This window comes from Bactrocera oleae, chromosome 2, assembly GCF_042242935.1.
Source record: "Bactrocera oleae isolate idBacOlea1 chromosome 2, idBacOlea1, whole genome shotgun sequence".
Classification (NCBI taxonomy): domain Eukaryota; kingdom Metazoa; phylum Arthropoda; class Insecta; order Diptera; family Tephritidae; genus Bactrocera; species Bactrocera oleae.
The window spans coordinates 12,255,565-12,275,324 of record NC_091536.1 but is presented as its reverse complement, the minus strand read 5'-3'; the positions used below and the strand labels follow the sequence as shown (position 1 = coordinate 12,275,324).

At 32.7% G+C, this 19,760-nt stretch overlaps 2 protein-coding genes across 5 annotated transcripts in view; one reads left to right on the top strand and one right to left on the bottom strand.

Annotated features, from left to right (window-relative positions):
- Positions 1 to 19,760, bottom strand: part of Npl4 (nuclear protein localization 4) — an 82,254-nt gene that overhangs the window by 11,243 nt on the left and 51,251 nt on the right. The gene's annotated exons all lie outside the window — the stretch shown is intronic.
- The window catches only part of LOC106622407 (uncharacterized), a 36,226-nt gene continuing 30,130 nt past the window's right edge, over positions 13,665 to 19,760 (top strand). The window contains exons 1-2 of one of the 2 annotated variants that reach the window (XM_014241569.3): positions 13,665 to 15,350; positions 16,536 to 17,004. The gene's annotated coding sequence lies outside the window, so the exon portion shown is untranslated. Of the gene's footprint in view, positions 15,351 to 15,602; positions 17,005 to 19,760 lie in introns of those variants that run through there. The other variant, XM_070109318.1, reaches the window with a different exon arrangement.

Below are 19,760 nucleotides of genomic sequence, written 5' to 3'. Positions count from 1 at the left end.
AGAAATGGTTCGGATCGGACTACTAAAGCATATAACTGCGATACAAAGTGAATCAATTGAAGTTTACGTTTTTTCTTTTTATCAAAAATTTTGAAAAATCATTATAAAATAACTGCTTATATTTACTAGTTGTTCGGAGTTAAATTAGAGAAATTAAAAATAATTTCTAATCTCAACTTGCTCTTCGACAAATGAAAAACTTCTAAGTAAACCTTCTTCAGAAATAGAGTTTCCTGCTGTCAATGTCAGCGGTAAGTGTTTGCTTTTCGGTTACAAATTGCAACATTACGTCTCATGTTCAATGTCAATGACACTGGTTGGTGGCTTGAGACAGAGGCTGCGGCTCTATTTGGGATACCACACTGTGCTCTTTAATTGAATGCGCTGGTGTAATAGAAATAACCAGATGTATTACGGTTCGTAATATCGAAGTGTTGGCCTTACCCTATTTACTTAGTTACACCTTATTCGCTGGCACGTGCATTTCAAAACACTTGCTATATGAAAATGAATATGTGTGTGTGAAACTTGCTCAACAAATGCACTGCTTTCGATTTTGTATGCAGTTGGCAGTATGAAATTTCGGAAATGTTCACTTGTACAACTTCTGGTGTAGGTGTATAAATTTTGTTGAAAACTTTGCACAAAATGTATTGGTAATTCTAACATACACATGAGTACGCAAACATAGGTATTTTATTATTGTTGGAAAATAAAATATTTAAAGGTTGCCGTGGCTGTCAGTTGCAGCTGCTGATATGAATAACGAATTCTCAAAACCGCATAAAGCATGTATATAGCATTTGGGAGTGTGTTTGCGTGAGATAAATGTGTAATATTCTAATACAAATATGGAATATGGCTAAGGTGGCACTCTAGTCAACGAATACGATATACGGCATTCCTAAGGTTTCCGGTGTTGCTGTGTATACGAGTATATAAAATAGTATGTATAATAAATTCAATTTAACTTGTACATATCCTTTTTAAAATTATGGAAATAACGGGAAATGCTGACCCTCAGCGGATGTATTTTTCAACATTTCTGCATATGATTAAGGTGCTCTTTTTATTGAATTCAAGAAAAATATAATAATTTTAAAGAGTTATTTTTCAATCGGTTAAGTAAGTTTTTAAGCTATTGCATAGCTTCTATCGCGGGCTTTGAGCGTGGGTACTGAATCAGAAAATTCCGTAACGGAAATAAAGCTGACACGATCACAAAGTATGCGCAAATTTTTTGCATACTTTTAGGCGTAATTTGCCATATCTTAAGAGGACCAAATCAATCAAAGGCACTGCTATCCAAAAATAATAATATTTAATTAATAAAAATAAATTATTCAATAATCGGAGTCATAATATTGTAACACTATTATTATTTTGGTAAATAGCTACTCCACCTTGTGGAAAAGTATCTTGTTTGACTTGACCAATACAATTGAAATTAGGTATTTCAATCGGATTATCAATGGTAATAAATTTCCACTTATATTGGCGGTAGAGAAGTTTTCTTTCGGAAAATTTTAAAATGAATAATGATCCACAAAAATCCAAAACAAAACATGGGACCACCATTGATGCGGCATTCGCCAGATATTTAAAGAATATCAAGTCTCAATGTTCCTAAAAAAATACTGCCTAAAAAATAAATTAATAATTAAAATTGCATAAGTTGATAAAAAATGCTATGCAATAGCTTTACTGCGACAGTCTCCGAGTGCCACACGTACTTTTTATTTCATATGGTAAAATCTAACAAATACATAGATTATTCACTTTAAAGAGGTTAATGCACGAATATTTGCTTTAAGAGAACATTTCAATACCAAACATGTCAGAAAGATCGGTCAGAAAGAAAAGAATGCATTTATATAAAATATATACCATTAGAATTTTCGAATTTGTAAACAAAGCTATAAGCTATAGTGGTCCGATTTGCAAATTTCGTTGCTTTAGACAATAATCTATGTCACAATTCGTGTATAAAAAGTTTTGCATATAAGGTCTTGATTTTGATCGATCATCGTACATGGCTAAAACGAGTCAGCTCGTCATTTTGATCATTTATATACAAGAAGGGTCTACCAACAAGGTTCTGTTTTTGTTATTAGAATAATTTTATGCGATTTATGATTTGAACAACATGTTGGCCAAATCGACACCACAGCACGCACGACACTACGCAGCATTTCGGTTGAAATTTTGGCTATAGTGCGCTGAATGTTTTCTTCGAGCTCCTCGCGCGTTGTAGGTTGCTTGACATATGCCCTTGATTTAACATAACCCCAGAAAAAATAATTTAGAGGCGTTAAATCGCGTTATCTTGGCGGTCATTTTATTAGATAATTTTTCGAAATTAAAGTGTTGTCAAACTTTGCATGCAATGTGTCCATGTTTAGATGTGAAACATAAGGCGCTCTTGTTGGAAATAGAGATATGCCGCGTTGACTTCATCAAATTCCGAAAAAAAAATCGGTCAGTATCGTGTTTTAACACTCGCTATCCGCACAAAACGGTACGTTTTAGGCTTTGCAATTGTGTTTCTTGAACCACACGAGGATTTGATTCACCCCAATAGCGACACTTTTGTTTGCTGACGAAGCCATTAAGTCAGAAATGGGCCTTATCTGAGAAGATGATTTTTCGATAACCGTGAATTTCCGTAATAATCTACGACAATTTCGAAGCGTTATACCAAAGTGAAACGTGACGCGATGAAATGGCAAACCTTACCGAACACACTGCACAATTTGACACACGACTGTACACAAACATGGCCGCCACGAGCTAACAAAATCACGTCGCCCCTATTGGTAGACACTGTATATAATTTAAAGAGTCTCCGTCGTTTCTTTCGTTAAAAGCTTCGTGGCAAACTTAATATACCCGGCTCAGGGTATGAAAAACGTATATATTTATTTATAATCAATATAATAAAATATGGGATGTCATTGTCTTCCCAATCGATTTTATAGCTGATTTTCAAATTTCAAAAAAGGTTTCAGTGCAAAAGAGCTGGGTTCATCGAAACACTTAGAATGGGAGAGATATTTTTTCTACAGTTCTTTCATATAAGATTTTGGGGAGTATGCCGTATATTTTTGACACGGCTACTATGTGCAACCCCGTTAGCAAAGCAATCTAATTTTTTGGTAGCTTACAAGCAGAAACGCTGGAAATAGAATACCATGAAGTAATACAGGTTATGTAAAACGGACACGTTATTATATTATATAATACTTAGTCTTTCCATAAATTCTGTTACAGAGTTTACAATACATACAGTGCAAACGAACTCGTAGAAAAAAGTATCGCTATTTATTATTATTTTTTTAAAATTTGTATGCAGTGTCTACTTATGTATTATTATAACTTTGTCAACAACAAAAATTTTAACTAGGTCAGTTTATGAATTTAAGATAATTTAAAGCAGAAATATCTTCTTCGGCGCCAGACAACTGTTTTCGGAGGTCCCAAAATAATATTCCTTAAGGCTATTTTAAATGTTCGTATAACTACAATATAAAACCGCGAAACTCAATTTCCAATTACGTCAAATATTCATTACCAACAACAAAGCGCTTAATATCAGCTTGGTAGCTCGGAACAATATCAGTTATTTCCAAGCTTAATTAAATATCGACAGTATATTGCTTTATTAGGAGTCAAGACAATGAAAGGATAATAAGATTGGAAGTAGCGGCAAACTGAAACAAGCAAACAGAAACAGAAACGAGAAGCTTATGAGCACACAATAGGCGTGCAAATAGAATGTTTGAACTGAGCTTCGGCAGATTATACTTATACTAGAATACAAATAGCTATTAATGTTTGTTATGTAACGTGCCTAAAGATAAAAGCCTAAATAAGCGCCTACAAATATTGAAAGGGGCATTTAACTATCGTAGCAGAAGAGTTGTTGCTACTATGATACAGTTAAGTAAGATTTATAACAAACATAGAATCTATATAAAACTTCTTTATATATGTAAGGTATGCAACAATATGCCGTTTTTTGTTTTAGCAAGAGACATTTATAAGTATAACCATTTTTGTTGCTGGCTGTTGCTGACTTCTGGCGAGCAGCTTTCGACCTGAGCACAAACAGTCAACTTAAGTATAAAAGTACAGCTAAGCGGTTGAGCTAACTGACTTTTCGACTTTTATTCACTACTTTCTCCATCAGACTATAAAAGAATTTTACATGCCTTACGCCAACAATTTCGGTCGACTTGACTTTATTATTACGCTTATGATGGCGGAAAAGCTAAAGAAAAAATATTATTTGCTCACAAATATTTATTTTCATCTCTTTTTTTCATTTCTGTGCGCTTGCAACTGCCAAGGGGTCGCACAAAAGTCAGTGAACAATATTTCACTCTAAGCTAAATATAGTGCGCCTCCCTTAGGGACATCTCCAGCCACTTTGTTAAGCTAACAACGAGCGTTTGAGTGCAATTGAAAGTGTTGATTTTGTCGACAAAAAAAAAAGTTGCTTTGAATCCTAGCCAAGTTCTTTTACATACAAAATTATATAATGAGTATATGTATAGGTGTATGTATGCTGCTACAAATATAATATACTTGTATGTATGCCAACACAGCGCTCATGTCAACTGAAGTGCTGATATCAAAACACTGCCAAGTGGTGAGTGATTTTAATCGCTACAAAAGCTGCGGTAATTTTAATTTTAAAACAATTAACTTAACACTTGTTTCGTTGGCGTGCCAACGTCACTTAGTGGAAAACTTTCGTAAATGAAATTTAACAAATCTCGTTAATAGCTGAGCCAGCGATTTTGATACACATAGGTATATGCAAACATAATTGGTTAAATGCAAGGTTATGATATTCAAGTGCAAGTGTAGGTAGTTACATATATAATTAACACATCAAAAATTTGTTGTCAATTTCTGCTGTGGCTATTAGCCGAGCTCACAATTTCGCGCTAATATTGCTGGTACTATAAACCTTTTGAAGTTGAGGTAAACAAGATAGGTATTCTGTCTATTTATTTTTTTATATTATTATTAATTTTTTCAAAATTTGGTGTGTTATCATTTAATATATGATATAATTATATCATTACTTGAGTTTAACTCGGTTATAAACAAAAACGAAAAACTAAATTTCGAATTTTTTTCAACATTCTCAAGAATATTGTGTCTGAATTTAAAATCGATCCTAGCAAAATTGACGAAGTTATAAATATTTTTTTTCTTTACATCAGATTTCAAAGTTCTAAAGTGTTTTCTTTCACGTTTTCAAAGTCGGCGCCCTTCATAACTTCAAAACTATTGCGCCGATATTCGCCGATTCGAAAAATCACTCTAGCGTTACCTAGGCAAAACGTTTATCTAACAATACAATTTTAATTTTTTTAATTTCAGATGATTCAGCAGCTAGTTATAAGCAAACCGCAAACACACTCCAGAGTGATTGCTGGCATTGCCGTATTTTCAAATATTTATCCATGAAAATTTAGCAGTTTATTCTTCAAATATCATACTACAATGCAGTAGTGGGTTTTAAAAATAGATTTTAATTGTTTCATAAAAAAAAAAAATAAGAAAAAATGTTAACGAAGCTGGAATACCCTTCACAAATAAAGAAGCTTCCATATAAGAACTTGATTTTGAACGTTCAGTTCGAATGGCAGCTATATAATATAGTGGCCCGATCTGCAAAATTTCTTCAGATAACCTTGCGTTGCCTTGGACAATAATTCATGAAAAATTTCGTGAAAATATCTCGCCAAGTAAAAAACGATTTCTTTACAAGAACTTAATTTGGATCATTGAGTTTGTATGGTAGCTATATGCTATAGTAGTTCAAGGTCGGCTGATGAATTCTTGTCAAGCAAAATCCACTAATTAAGCCAGAAACACACATATTAGCAATATTTTATATACATGCCGTAATCTGCAATAACTAACATTATTCTCAAACATGATTAACTAAAAGACTAATTGCCCATTGTTTGAATTAAAGTCGATTTTGATTAGTCAATTAGTCTTACTGTAAGTAAAACGAATTTTTAGTTGCACATAACAAATATCCAGTTACTGTTGATGAATTAATATACGGTATTTTAGTTGGGAAAGTGCGTCAATAATTTAAGTAAGAAGTATTTTTAGAAAGTTTTCAAAATGTATAATATTTGAACCTTTTCAGACATTTTCTTTTTTAATATTCAAACTCGTTCTCTCTCTTTTTCTTATAGTCAGTTGGGTTTGCTTCGTACTTCGACCGAACCTAAAACTCGTGGCTCCTGCATTTCAAGCCTTATCTATTTCTAGGTGTATTGTGATCAATTCGAAATCTAAATCACAACAGACTTGTTGTACGTATAACCCACTAGGTCAACTTGAAGCAGTTTTTCAAAATGACAATAATGAAATTTACATCGTTTATCCGAATTACGATGTGTATTATGTAACACTCAATTTATTTTGTTCGATTTCACGCATCGGTTAGCAATGCAGCGCCTCTGTCACAAAACTGCTGAAAATTTGCACGTCAAACTTGCGATGCTTTTGTGTCTTGAAATTTTCAAATTTTCTTTGTGTGCTCTTTTGGAATTTTGTTTACTTGTCGCTTTTGTGGAAACTGACAGATCACATACATGCATGTAAAATGCAAATAAACAGGCACACGGGAAGGGGGTAAACATAGCACACACAACGTCGTAAAAGTGGCTTTACAAATGGAAACCGAAATACCCTAAAGTTGGAACTATGTATTTGTGTATAAAATGTGCCTCGTAAATATTTAAAGGCGTTGCGGGGTGACAGGCACTGCACGTCGACGGGAGGTGTAAAAATTAGTGTGCATATGGAAATGAAATATTTATAGCACAACAAAAGCTGGCATTGCTGTCGTGAACTGGATGAACTGTGCGATTGCAAGAGTCAAGAGACAAGCTAATACTATAATATTTTTGAGTGAGCAATTAAATTTTGCGATGGCAATAGTTAGGTAGGTAGGTGTGCAAAGGAGGTGTGTGTGTATATTATTCACATAAACGACAGTGTGTACGTAAAATGTGTATACATGTGAGTACTCGTATATGTAAGAATGTATGTATGTATGCCAACTACTCGTAAACAATTGCCTTGTGTGCGCTCACAATTGCTTAAATGGCTGCGATGTGTTCATGACAGCACACTACTTGGGGAAACGTCATCAACTAAGCAAATTGAGTCATAATTACTATAAAATCACAGACAGTCAAGCGAGCAGCCAGTCTAATCGGTGACAGTGGCGGTGGCAATGACAATGACACAGTAGATCGTTTGGCGCTTAACACTGCGACTTGTGACCAAACAAACGAATATTCGGATATCATTGCAAGAAGAACGACATAAATACTCATTTCAAGCGAAAGTTTTGCGCTTCTTTTTTGTTTTCTTCTTCGTCATTTACAACGGTGTTCATTTCCATATGCGGTAAATTTGGTATTAAGCTCAGTAATATCAAAACTAGGTAGAGTTGCCACTAAGTTCTTGGTTTACATCTAATATAATAACAAAACATACTTGTATTTATCTTAATAAACTGAAGAACAAGCAAATGAGTACAGAATACAAATTACTATTTACCATTTGAGCCGGAAACGTCTCAGAACTGTGTTCTCTCGACAAAGCTCATATATTGCGATCTGCGATAGTTCATATAATGGTCATATGTTTATCTTACAGATTATAATCTGAAATATAATATATCAATTTTTGCAATATCCGAAAGGCAATGTCAGAGACCCTATTAAGCATATACATAAATGATTAGCGTGTTGCGCTGAGTTATGTCGATTTGTCTGTATATATGCGGACTAGTTCCCTTATAGTACTAGTATAATTATTTTACTTGTCCATAATTTTCTTTCTCGAAGTCATAGTTTTCATAGAGTAAATTGTGATCAACATTTGCATTGAAATCAATGAAAGCCAGCTAAAGAAAATTTCACTAATTGCAATCATATCCTTAACTATAAACTGTCTTGGAACTATCGATTGCTCATCCTAAGGAGTCATCACGGGGTAGAATAACTGACATCATTATATTTTAGCTGAGTCAATTTCCCTACTATAGAGTTAAATTTGAAATATGCAAAATCTAAAACTTTTGAGGAAATTACGTGAAAGGAATGAAAAGAAAATATGGAAATGAAAGCGTGAGTAAAACAATGCTAGAAATTTATATCGCGTCAACAACAGCAAAAATCACTCAGACGTGAACTGCTCGACTCTCAGCGCTTTTCGTATTACCTACTCTTATAACTATGCTGTAAGATGCAGTGCACACTTACTCCAAGTCATCTTCGTTGCTGGCCCTTAAATACGTATACATATCAGTGGCTTCCCTGGTGAAAACAAGTTTAAAAAGTAAAGTGGCAAAGTATTAACTGAAAATTGATAATTGCAGCTCACATAGCGCACAATGCCAGCGGGCAGACCACGGTTTACAATTGCATTCCCACCGGTGACGTATAAGTAATTTACGGTTTAAATGAGCGTGTGAGAATATAGAATAAACGGAGAGAATTGTAGAGTACATTCACATATGAAATTAAATTTTAATGACAGCAGATGTGATTTTATATTCACTAAAATAGTTAAGTAAGAGCTGTGGGTTCATACAAATTATACTGGATTTCGCAATTTAGAAAATCTCACGGTTACGAAAATTCTACTTTTATAATACAAGTATATGCATGCCATAGTCGACCGATACTGTCAATTCAAACGAACGAGGTATAAATTTTCATTTCACTTATTTCTTGGTAATTATATTAACTCACCACAAAACCACTGAGCTGACCACCACTTTATTTATCAGCTATGCAATACAGTCACACTTACCTGCAATAAAAATAACAAAATTTATTTTGAATGAAAATATTGCATTTAATAAAAATCAATTATAGAGAAAAGCCGACAAATATTTGTTAATAAATAAATGAATCTATTGAATTAATTCAAGTAAATCATTGAGCATGTGTGAACAACAGATATCCATAATCAAATATGAGACCACTTAGGTTTAAGAGGAAAATATATAAGACAAATATTTGATTTTCATTTCCAAATCCTACATATGTAGAAGTTAATGGATATTCTCATGTTTGTACATATGCGGGTGTGTGTGTCTATGGACGAGTCTTTACAAACTTCGCAAAACGTAAAACTAAGCAAACAAACGGGTGCTGTGAAATTCAAAGTAAGAAAATCAAATGCTTATATTTAATATATTTACTCGCATATAACATATACTATATATGGTATATACTATCTACATATAATAGAAAAAGGACCTTAAAGCAACAATAAAATGTAGAGCCTGCAAACAATTTTTTTCGCAAAATAAATAATGAAGATTAGAGTTTTAAGTCTGAAACACAATTTAAAGGCTCATATTAAAGGGTGCTATATTTTTTAAACATGTAATTTTTAATAAAAAAAAACTACACACATATAATATAATGTTATGACAAGAATTTAACTTTATTGTAAAGATAAAAATTTGCCATTATATTTTAAAAATGATTTCGGGCAAGTGTACACCGCGGCTGACTCGAAAAAATTCTAACCGAGAGGCGTAATTTTCGCCCACTTTTTGCAGAAGTATTAAATTCACATAAGCCCACCAAAAATCGTCCAGCGCACGATCTTGTAGGTCACGCCACAGGTCCACCATGCAAGATAACACGCTCACCAAAATTTTCCTTTAATAACTTAACTGTTTCGTTGGCTCCATGGCATCTAGCGCCGTCTTGTCGGCAGTAAAGATCATCCATATCATTATCCTTCAATTCAGGCGCGAAAAAGTCATTAATCATGGCTCTATAGTATTCCCCATTGACTGTAATATTATGGCCGGCTTCATTTTTGAAGAAATATGGATCGCTGATTAAACTCTGCTCAAAAAGCACACTAAACAGTGGTCTTCTTGAGAAGGTAAGGGTGTCTCAGCAATTTTGTTTATTAGCGTATCCATTCAACTAAACGTGAGCTTCATCGCTTTTTTGTGAAACCGAAAATTTCGTCGAGTGAACTAAACCACTATTTTGGTAGTTAATATGCACGATTTGCAAACTTTGTTCCAGGATAAGTCTGTTCATTAGGAAATGGCCAAGTGAGTATAAATCAAGTAACAGCTGTCAACTACGAAAAACGTATTGCTTCATTAAAAACCTAAAGTCTAAAGAAAGCACCCTTATATGGAAGTACCTAACAGCATAAAATAAGCACCTCACTTATTGTAATGAAGAAGGTAAACATTTTCTGGACTATACTTTTTTAATAGTATTTTGATATTTTAAAAATAGTACTGTAGAAGCGATTCAAAAGTTGTTTTTTTATTTCATGTACCTATTATTTCGTAGTAGCAGCTGTTTAGCGGTTTAGTTTTTACAATTAGATTTGCAGTTTTGCCGGATATCTAGATAAACCATTTTTAACCCATCAAATTTCAACCACGCCTTCCTCTTCCCGATCTTATATCGCCCTTAAATTATTTTTATATCCTTCTTGATATTTTATCTTTTGTTTCCGTATTGAACCGCTATTATCACAGAAAAAGATGAGAAGCTCTGAGTTTCATTAAGGTACTTTACATACCATCACAAATATATGCGCGATAAAGTCAACCGGATGTTTTAAAATTCTGACATTAGTTATATGGCGGCTAGGTCAAGTTTTAAACCGATTTTATCCATTTTATGCATAAAGATACATTGGTATAAGAAAAACACGCTCTTTTAATTTCATTAAAAAAACTCGCATATTGACCAATATTTGCGGTATAAAGTTAGCCGGAGGTGCGAAAATTTTTCTATTAGATATATGGGGATTAGGGGAATTATTGATCTGATTCAACCCATTTTAGGCACACGGGCGTTTTGATATCAGATAAATATTCTCCCTGAGTTTTTATAATATATCCCAATAGAAATTAGGGTTCATATATTTGGTGCTTGGGGGCACAGTTTTGTTTCGATTTAGATAATTTTTGATCATAAGCTGGCACACTTCAATGTCATAATAATGCCACCTCTCGAATTCGGTTAAACTCGGTCGAGCGAGTTACGAGATATGCGTATCAACCTAAATGTATGCGATGCCACGCCCATCTTTTAATTTTGACACCGGCTCCTATAAGGTCTTCTCATATCATCACGGATGTAAAATTTAATGTATCTGGCGATTGTTTAACAGTACCGTTATATGGGGAGTGGGCTGGGTTATATTGGTTTAGGGGATATGTACATTAAATCTCATAGAGGGCGGGGCCACGCCCACTTTAAAAAAAATGTTTAGCCAACACGTGTACCAAGCTTTATTGCGATATCTCAATTTTTACTCAAGTTATCGCTTGCCCGAATGTACAGACAGACGAACAGATGAGCGAACAGACAGTCAGACGGAATTCAACTCGTTAGATGAACAAAACTATTACTCTGTAGCAACATATTGCACGAGTATAAAAACTTGTTATACGAACTTACTGTGGAAAAGAATCAAAGGTCAACGAAAGCGAAATAGAAAAATATTTACAAACTAAGAGAAACGCCAAGTAGAGAGCGTACATAAAGCAAAACGGCAACGCAAACAAAACTCTGTGACAACAAAAAATATAATATATAGAATTGAAAAGACATTAAGCGTAACAGAAAAAAACTGCGACTGCGTGCGAGGCAGAGCCAGCAAGAATACGAGATATGGCAGCTCACGTGCTTTTACAGGAGCAAGACAGTACAAAATGTATACGTGTACTATATATACATATTTATTTATTTATTGTAATACATATGTAGTATAATAATTAAAAAAAATATATATATAATCAACAAATTAAAACAACAACGGTAAACACCAATAATGAACGCAAAAGCCTTGCGGTGTAAACTGTGTCGCTGTTGCTCGCAATGATTTTTTATGAGGAAAACACGACACTACTAAATGTATGTACACAAATATATAACATATGTATGAGGTACCCAAAATATGTGTATATATAAAATGTGCTATTATCATTCCGAGTAGTTATGCGTGTACTCAACTCACTCGATAATATATTTTACTGACATGGATGTGGAAGGTCTGTATTTAGTTACATTTGTTTGTATACAAACTTGCAGGCAATGATACGCATTTTCTCTATTCGTGGTATTTTGTGCTTAATCTTGCAATGCCCCACAGCATCATATAGTAGGGTCAAACATTCACAAACATCAAGAAAAGAAGTGTTGATACTGTATTCTCTAGCAGAGAAGTTACAACTATGTTGCGGGCAACTCTTTTGGGTAGTCCTTGGAAATTCGAGAACATATAAATATGCACACATGTATATATGTGCGAGTATTAAACACTGATAAATAGTTTTAAAATTTTCCAACTAAGCATAAAGAGGCGTGGTGGACGCAAAGTTTTTCAGATTAATCGATTTTGGTAAATTGTATTTTGTTTTACGTTTTCAGAGTAGTTTTTTGGTTATAAACAAAAAAAGTGTTAACTTCGGTTGCAAGTTATAATACCCTTCACAAATACAAAATATTACTTTCAAGAACTTGATTTTGATCGGCCAGTTTATATGGTTTATATTTTATTTTTTCAGAAATTGCACCGACAAAACCTCTGCCAAATTTCTTGTAGATATTTCTTCAAAAGAAAAAGGGCAGGCATAATCCATGCTAAATTTCTTGAAGATATCTCGTCAAATGAAACAGTTTTCCATACAAGCACTTGATTCCGAGCGTTTATTGTTATATTATATTAAACGAAAGATCCTAACCGAACTACGAAACCAAATCTACAAATTTCTTAAATAATACCATACTGATCTGCTGAGCTACATTGTTTTTATATTCAAAATACCTTGAAGCTTCTACGTCTGAAAGCACGTGCGTCACTGGTGTAGCCGTAAGCAGTAAGACTAACGTGTTGCATGTGCTGAGCTTTATGCGATTCATGAGTACATATGGTACATACAGACATAGGTATGTAGACTATAACTGCGTATTTATATGTGTTTATGCACTACCTTTTTCTGCAGAATTTGGCTTACAAACTCGTATACATACCTAAGCGGTATACCATAAAGGTATGAAAAAATATTGTATTTATAACTGTAAGCTATATACGAGCCATAAATAGCTGGAAAATAAAGGGCCCGTCGCGCTAGAAGAGAAAACTCGCCAACAAACTTGAGAGCAAAGAAAAGAGAAACTGCGTGAAAGCACAGCTCACACTTGCTATTTATATTGTTTTGTTTATTTACAGAACCAACCTGTTTTGTTGTGTGGTAAACTTTTACTATTTTAATGTCGACATTGACTTCGACAAACCACAAAAACAGTGCTGGAAATGACTAAAATGATGTGGATAATTGGGAGAAAAGAGCTTACACAGAGTGAGAGAGCTAGCTGTATGGAATATTTAAGCATAATTTTTCACCCCAATGCAACCCTTATTATAAACATTCAATAGAAGCTTTCAACGAAAGTTTGCAGCACCAAAGAGAAAAAGAGGGAGAAATTGAGAGGCAGGGAGAGAGTGCGTCATACACATCAGGCTACTGCAGCCCCTCAATAACTAATATTCTTATTACAACACAAAATAAATTATTTACACCCTCACCTAACAAGCTTCACAGTGCGCCATCAGAGCACCAGTTAGCACATTGGAGTGTATAGAGTGTATTGTTCTGCTAGCTGGCGGAAAAGCTTTCTCGCATTAGCGCATGCAATTCATTTTGAAAGTGAAATTTACGAAATCGTGAGCGTTAATGTACATTTGCAATCGAACTGTCCGACGGTGCGGAGGACAAACACGCAGAAACATTAAAAATATTGCGCAAAGCAACGGTTTTTATTATAATAAAAAAATTGGGGAGACAATATTTACTTTTTCTAATTGCCATACAACAGTTTTTCTTAAGCTTTTCGCGCAATATTTCGTAGCGTCGGAGAAGTATACTTGCAAATGAGATACAACAATAAAATATTTAAATAAATAAATGAGTTAAAATTTCGTATTTGGAGGGGTGACGAGAAATAAATTCAAAAAATAAGAACAAAATGTGCAAAATATGTGATAGTAGAGAAAGAAAACGTGTAGAGCGTGGTTAACAGCAGGCGAGAGGTAAACTGCAAGTGTGAAAATTTATGGAACAAAAATTCGTTACTTTACCCCTAAATGGTGCTAACTGCTACCTGCTACTTTGGTACTTAAAATACTTTGTTCGCCTGCGACCACGTCAGAGCTGTGAAAGGAGAAAGGGTACTAGCTGCTCACTGGTAGTACTACACACTACACAACAACTCCGATTGAAAAGCAACAATTAATATTTGAAGAAAAATAATAAATATAAATAACAAAAAATAAAAAATGTATTGCCATTAAATTCACAATTATTTGAAATACAAGTTTGCGTTGAAATGATATTAAACGCGTTAACATATGTCACTTTCGACAATAGCTGCTGGCTTTTCAGCGTTGACGCCTGAGCGTTCAGTCGCGAAGAGAGCACAATAGAGAGCCAAGAATGTACGGCAGATGAAAGCAGCAAAGCAGAGAGCTTTATTAATGCCAAAGTAAATGCGAAATACATACAAACACATAAGCAAATATACAAATACAAATGAGTGCGGAAAATTGTGAAGAATTGATAGTAAAATCCAAAGACAATCTCGTACGACAACGGATGCCACCAAAGAAAATATAACAAACACCCCACCAACACAAAGGAATAAGGCAATATAAGAAGTAAATATATTGGCAGTAATAGGTAGCAGTAAAAACTTACACATACACATGTTATAGACCACCGATACAAATTGAGACGGAGCAGTAACAATATGTTGATAAGCAAAAGTTCCTAAGCAACTTCTTAAGCTGAAACAAGCATAAGTATAGAACTAACACACACACATACATAAACTTATAGTAAAAAAAATACAAATAAATTTAATGCGTAACTTAAAAAAGAAAAATAAAATATAAATAAATAAACGAGCCATCTGAAGGACGTGCACGTGATACTTGGAAGTCATGTTGCGCCACATGTTGCTGATGTGAACACTGTTGCATGCGTGTATGGCGTACATAAACATATATGAGTAAAGAGGCACATGTATGTTTTTGGCGAAGTAAAAACAAATAAAGCATTACAACAAAATTGAAATTGTCAATGCAAAATGAAGAAACCAGCAAAATACTAAGAAAAAAAAAAGTAAACAAATAATACATAAAACTAAAGTAAATATTACATACATGTGTAAATAAGAATAATTATATTACTAAAAGTGAGAAATAAATTTTGTTTGCAAACGTGAATAATGAGGAAGGTGAGCATATAAGTGAAAAATAAAGAATAAATCTAAAATTTATTATGTTGACGAAAAGAGCGCGGAAAAAAATGTGTGAAATTCTTATGCTATTTAATTCGAGCCCACTATAGTAAAAATTTAAATAAACATAAAAATATTGAATAATTAAATAATAGTTATAAATATTAATAATAAAAAATAAATATTATATATAATAAATAAAATAGTATTAAATAATATTAAATAATAATTAAATAGTATGAAATAATAATTTAAATAATATTAAATAATAATTAAAATAATATTGAATAAAAAAGAAGATAAAAAGTTAAATTCGGTTGCAACGCAGCTTGTATACCCTCTAAAAATAAATACAAGAACTTGATTTGGACCGGTCGGTTTGTATGACAGCTATATGCTATAGTGTTCCCATCTGAAAAGTTTATTCGCGTATTTTACTGTTGACTACATGACATACATGAACTTAATTTGTATCCATCAGTTTGTATGGTAGCTATATGCTATAGTGATCCGAGCCCGCAAACTCTTCAATGTCACACTATTTTGCGGTTGCACTATTGCCTTAGACAATAGTCCATGCCAAATTTCGTGAAGATATCTCGTCAATTAAAAAAGTTTTCCATAAAAAAGCTCGATTCCGATCGTTCAGTTTGTATGGCAGATATATGCTACAATGGTCCGATTTCGGCGGTTCCGACAAATGAGCAGTTTCTTGGGAAAAAATTTCAGATTCATATCTCAAAAACTGAGGGGCTAGTATGTGCATATACAAACAAATGGACGGGCAAGACTAAAACGACTCAGCTCATCATGCTGATCATTTATATATATACATATATTTTATAGGGTCTCCGACTTTTCCTTTTTTATGTAGCAACCTTTGTGGCAAACTTAATATACACAGTGCAGGGTATCAAAACTGTTTAGACCCGCTGCTTTCTAACGACTATTTCCAAAAACTAGCAACCCAATAAGAAAATATTTGGAGAGTTTTTATAAAATAAAATTAATTATATAATCAAAAGAAATTAAATAATATATTTAAATAAATTTTGGTGAATTTTGTGTTATTAAATCTACAATAATATTAAAAATTATTAAACATAAAATAATGAAAAAAACTAACAACTAATTTCTCCGCAACAAATTTAATTAAATGTTTCATACATTTATTTCTAATAGCGGCAGAGTAGCAGAAGATCGGTTAATTAAATATATGCAAGTGAATGCGAGCATAAAGAATCAATAATGTAAACCCTCCAATAGTCGAACTAGTTAAATTATAGAACAAAAAATGTATATATTTGAAAATATTAAAAAAAAATTACACTAATTAAATTAAATTACATAGAGAGATATACGTGAAATAAGACGGAAACAAAAATAAAACATCAAAATCAAAAAAATTCCAACATTTTTTGGCGGCAATTAATTGCAAAATAAACGCAGCGAACCGGCTAAGAATGATTTGGCAAATGCAGCAAGGAAATAAATAAAAAAAAAGCCTGTAGAAAAAACTACTACAGCAATCTAAATAAAACACGTTACAACAACTAAACAATAGTACATGTAAACGCACACGATGTTGTGTTTATAAACAAATATTAATGGTTTTTAGCTGTGATACAACGTCTAGCGATAATTCAAAACGGTAGGCAAAAATAAAAGCAATAACAACATTTTGAACACAACATTGTATTATTATTATTTACTTATTTGTGTTACACGTTCATTAATCCACATATGCACAACCATGCAATTAATTATATGCATACGTTTATGGTTGTGTGTAAGCAGGCATTATATGCATGAATGACAATGCATTGTGCTAGAGTAAACTTATGCATTTACTATTCATGAGTAAGCAGAGAGGCAGTTATTGGTTTTCAGTAAAAAGTGACAACTCAAATAATCACTTTTCTTAAAGGATGTTATAGATAAATGAAGTAAAAAAATGTAATTACAAATGTGGCATTGCGCTGCAGTTCTTATTTTCATTTTTGTGTTAAAAAAAAAAAATAAAACCCTGACTAATTTTACAAAATATAATTAAATAAAAAGTAACAAAGAATGCAATCACCAGATGAAAAAAAAAATATTAAATCAAACAAACTAAAACTCAAAAATATGTTAATATTAAATAAAAAATAAAATTGAAAAAAAATTATATGCTATAAATCAGCTAAAATACAACAGTATTTTCAAAATATAGGTAATAACAAATATTAGTTAAAAAATTTACTAATTAAATAAAGTATAATAAAATGTTGATTTGTTTTTTGCAAACGCTTTCTAAAATGTCTGTTTTTGTTATAAAAACATTTTATCAACTCAAAGCAGCTTTTTATTTTCAATTTAAACCGTGCTTAAGTCGTTTTACTTTTTCCACGCATTTACCATAAGATGTGATCTTTTGTTCTTTTACATTTTTTATCGACAAAGCAAATAAGCCTACAACTTTGACACGTGAACAAAAACGCTCTACAAAACGATGCTGATAATTTTTTCCTTAAAAACATTCCTTTAAGAGTTATACGCGGTTAAAATTATGCATCTTATATATTAAAATTATAAAATTATGCCTTATAAATTCTGTGTTGCTTATACAACATGGTGTACGAGTACTGTATGCATGCTCAACTTTAACTGCTTTTATTTTTTAAAGAAATGGTCTTATGGAAAAAGGCATTAAAACATTTTTTGTAGATCGCTAAATTTTTTATTCAACTATTTTTCATTCAATATTATATACATGGAAAAAAATGCATGATGATGTAGGTACGGTTTCAATTAATAATAAAGAGCTGGTTGTTGGATGTTGGATAATTTTGTTAGAACAATAACTAAAACTTTAGGGCGCGTTTGCAAAAAGAAAAAAAATTATCAAAAATCAGCTTGGAAAATAACATACACACTAATGTATACATGTAAGTAATGATGGAGTATAATCGTGAATGCCACAAACTGCAAACAAATTAACAGTTTGCACTTAAATAAGTCTGTACTAAGCTAAGATTTCGAAGCACTTAAGCCATATATACAATATGTAGATTAGATTCACTGTACATGAACGTTAAGGTATTCAACTTGAAAGAGAAGAAACGAAAGTACCCTGCAATCCCTTCCTTCTGTGACTTCGCCGATTTATTTCCAGAAATCATTTAATTAATTTCTATGCGATATACAAGTATTTTGTCATTGTGAAAAGCTTTAAGCATTATATAGCACAAATGAGTAAGCAGCAGGTAGTGTGCGAGCAATTTAAGTTAATTAATTAGGCAGCGAGCGCGTTTAGCGGTAATGCTAGCTGATATTTACACGTGAAAGGCAAATTTCAATTTACAGTCTAAAAACTTTTTCGCATCTTAATGTCTTTTTTTTTTTTTGGTTTTGAATTCATAAAGCTGCACTTTTAAAATCATAGTTATTATATGAACTTTCTTTGAGGTGAGCGCATTTATGAATTAAGTGCGCAGTTAGGATTAAGCTCTTAAGTATGTATGAATGCACCTTCATAATGCATACCTATGCCTGCCTTTACATGCCTGCGTACTTATTACAAATAATCTCTCGGGGCTTATTCGATGTATTTTATTATTTATAAAGATCAGTGCTTAAGCATAGATGATGTATTGCTAAGGCAAACTTGTGAGCAGATGTTTCAAATTACTTTTGAACGAATTAAAAAAAAAATTTATATTTTAAATTTAGGTAGTTAATGCAAGCTTACAAGCGTTCTAAGTAAGTTCAGAGGGAAAATTAGTCGGGGGAAAGGGGGGTGAAAATACATTTTATATGAATAAACAAATAACTACTTAATGATAAATAGGACATTTTGAGGACATGTATGCTTGTATTATTAGCTTTATTGGCTATATAATGATTTACAGCACCTTAATTTAGTAAATTAAAGCTTATCAATGGACTAAATTAACTAAATTATTTTCATATGCATTAGGAATTTATTTATATATTTAAAATACATATTATAGCAAACCTCTTAAAGTTTGAACTCTGGGCCAGGGTATAATAATTATGACATCCAAAGACAGTAGAAAGGACTTACAACTGAAATATAGGAAATTCTCAGCAATAATACTAATAGTAATTACTCAATTTACAATTTAGTAGCCACAAAACCTTGAACTTTTAAATATTACTCTTAATCTACGGTAAACCGGTGTTAACGCATCACGGCACAATATCACATAATTTTCGTTGGGTCTCCCATATCAAACAAAAATAAATGCAGCCATTCATGGGCATATTAGGTAAGCAAAATCAAGGTCAATGATGCACACATGCAATTCGTAGCATACGTGCGCTTGGCAATCATGAAAAAGGGTAGACAAAATGCGACTTGTTGACTGCTACTTAAGTACAAAAGGGAAAAGAAAAAGCTAACGG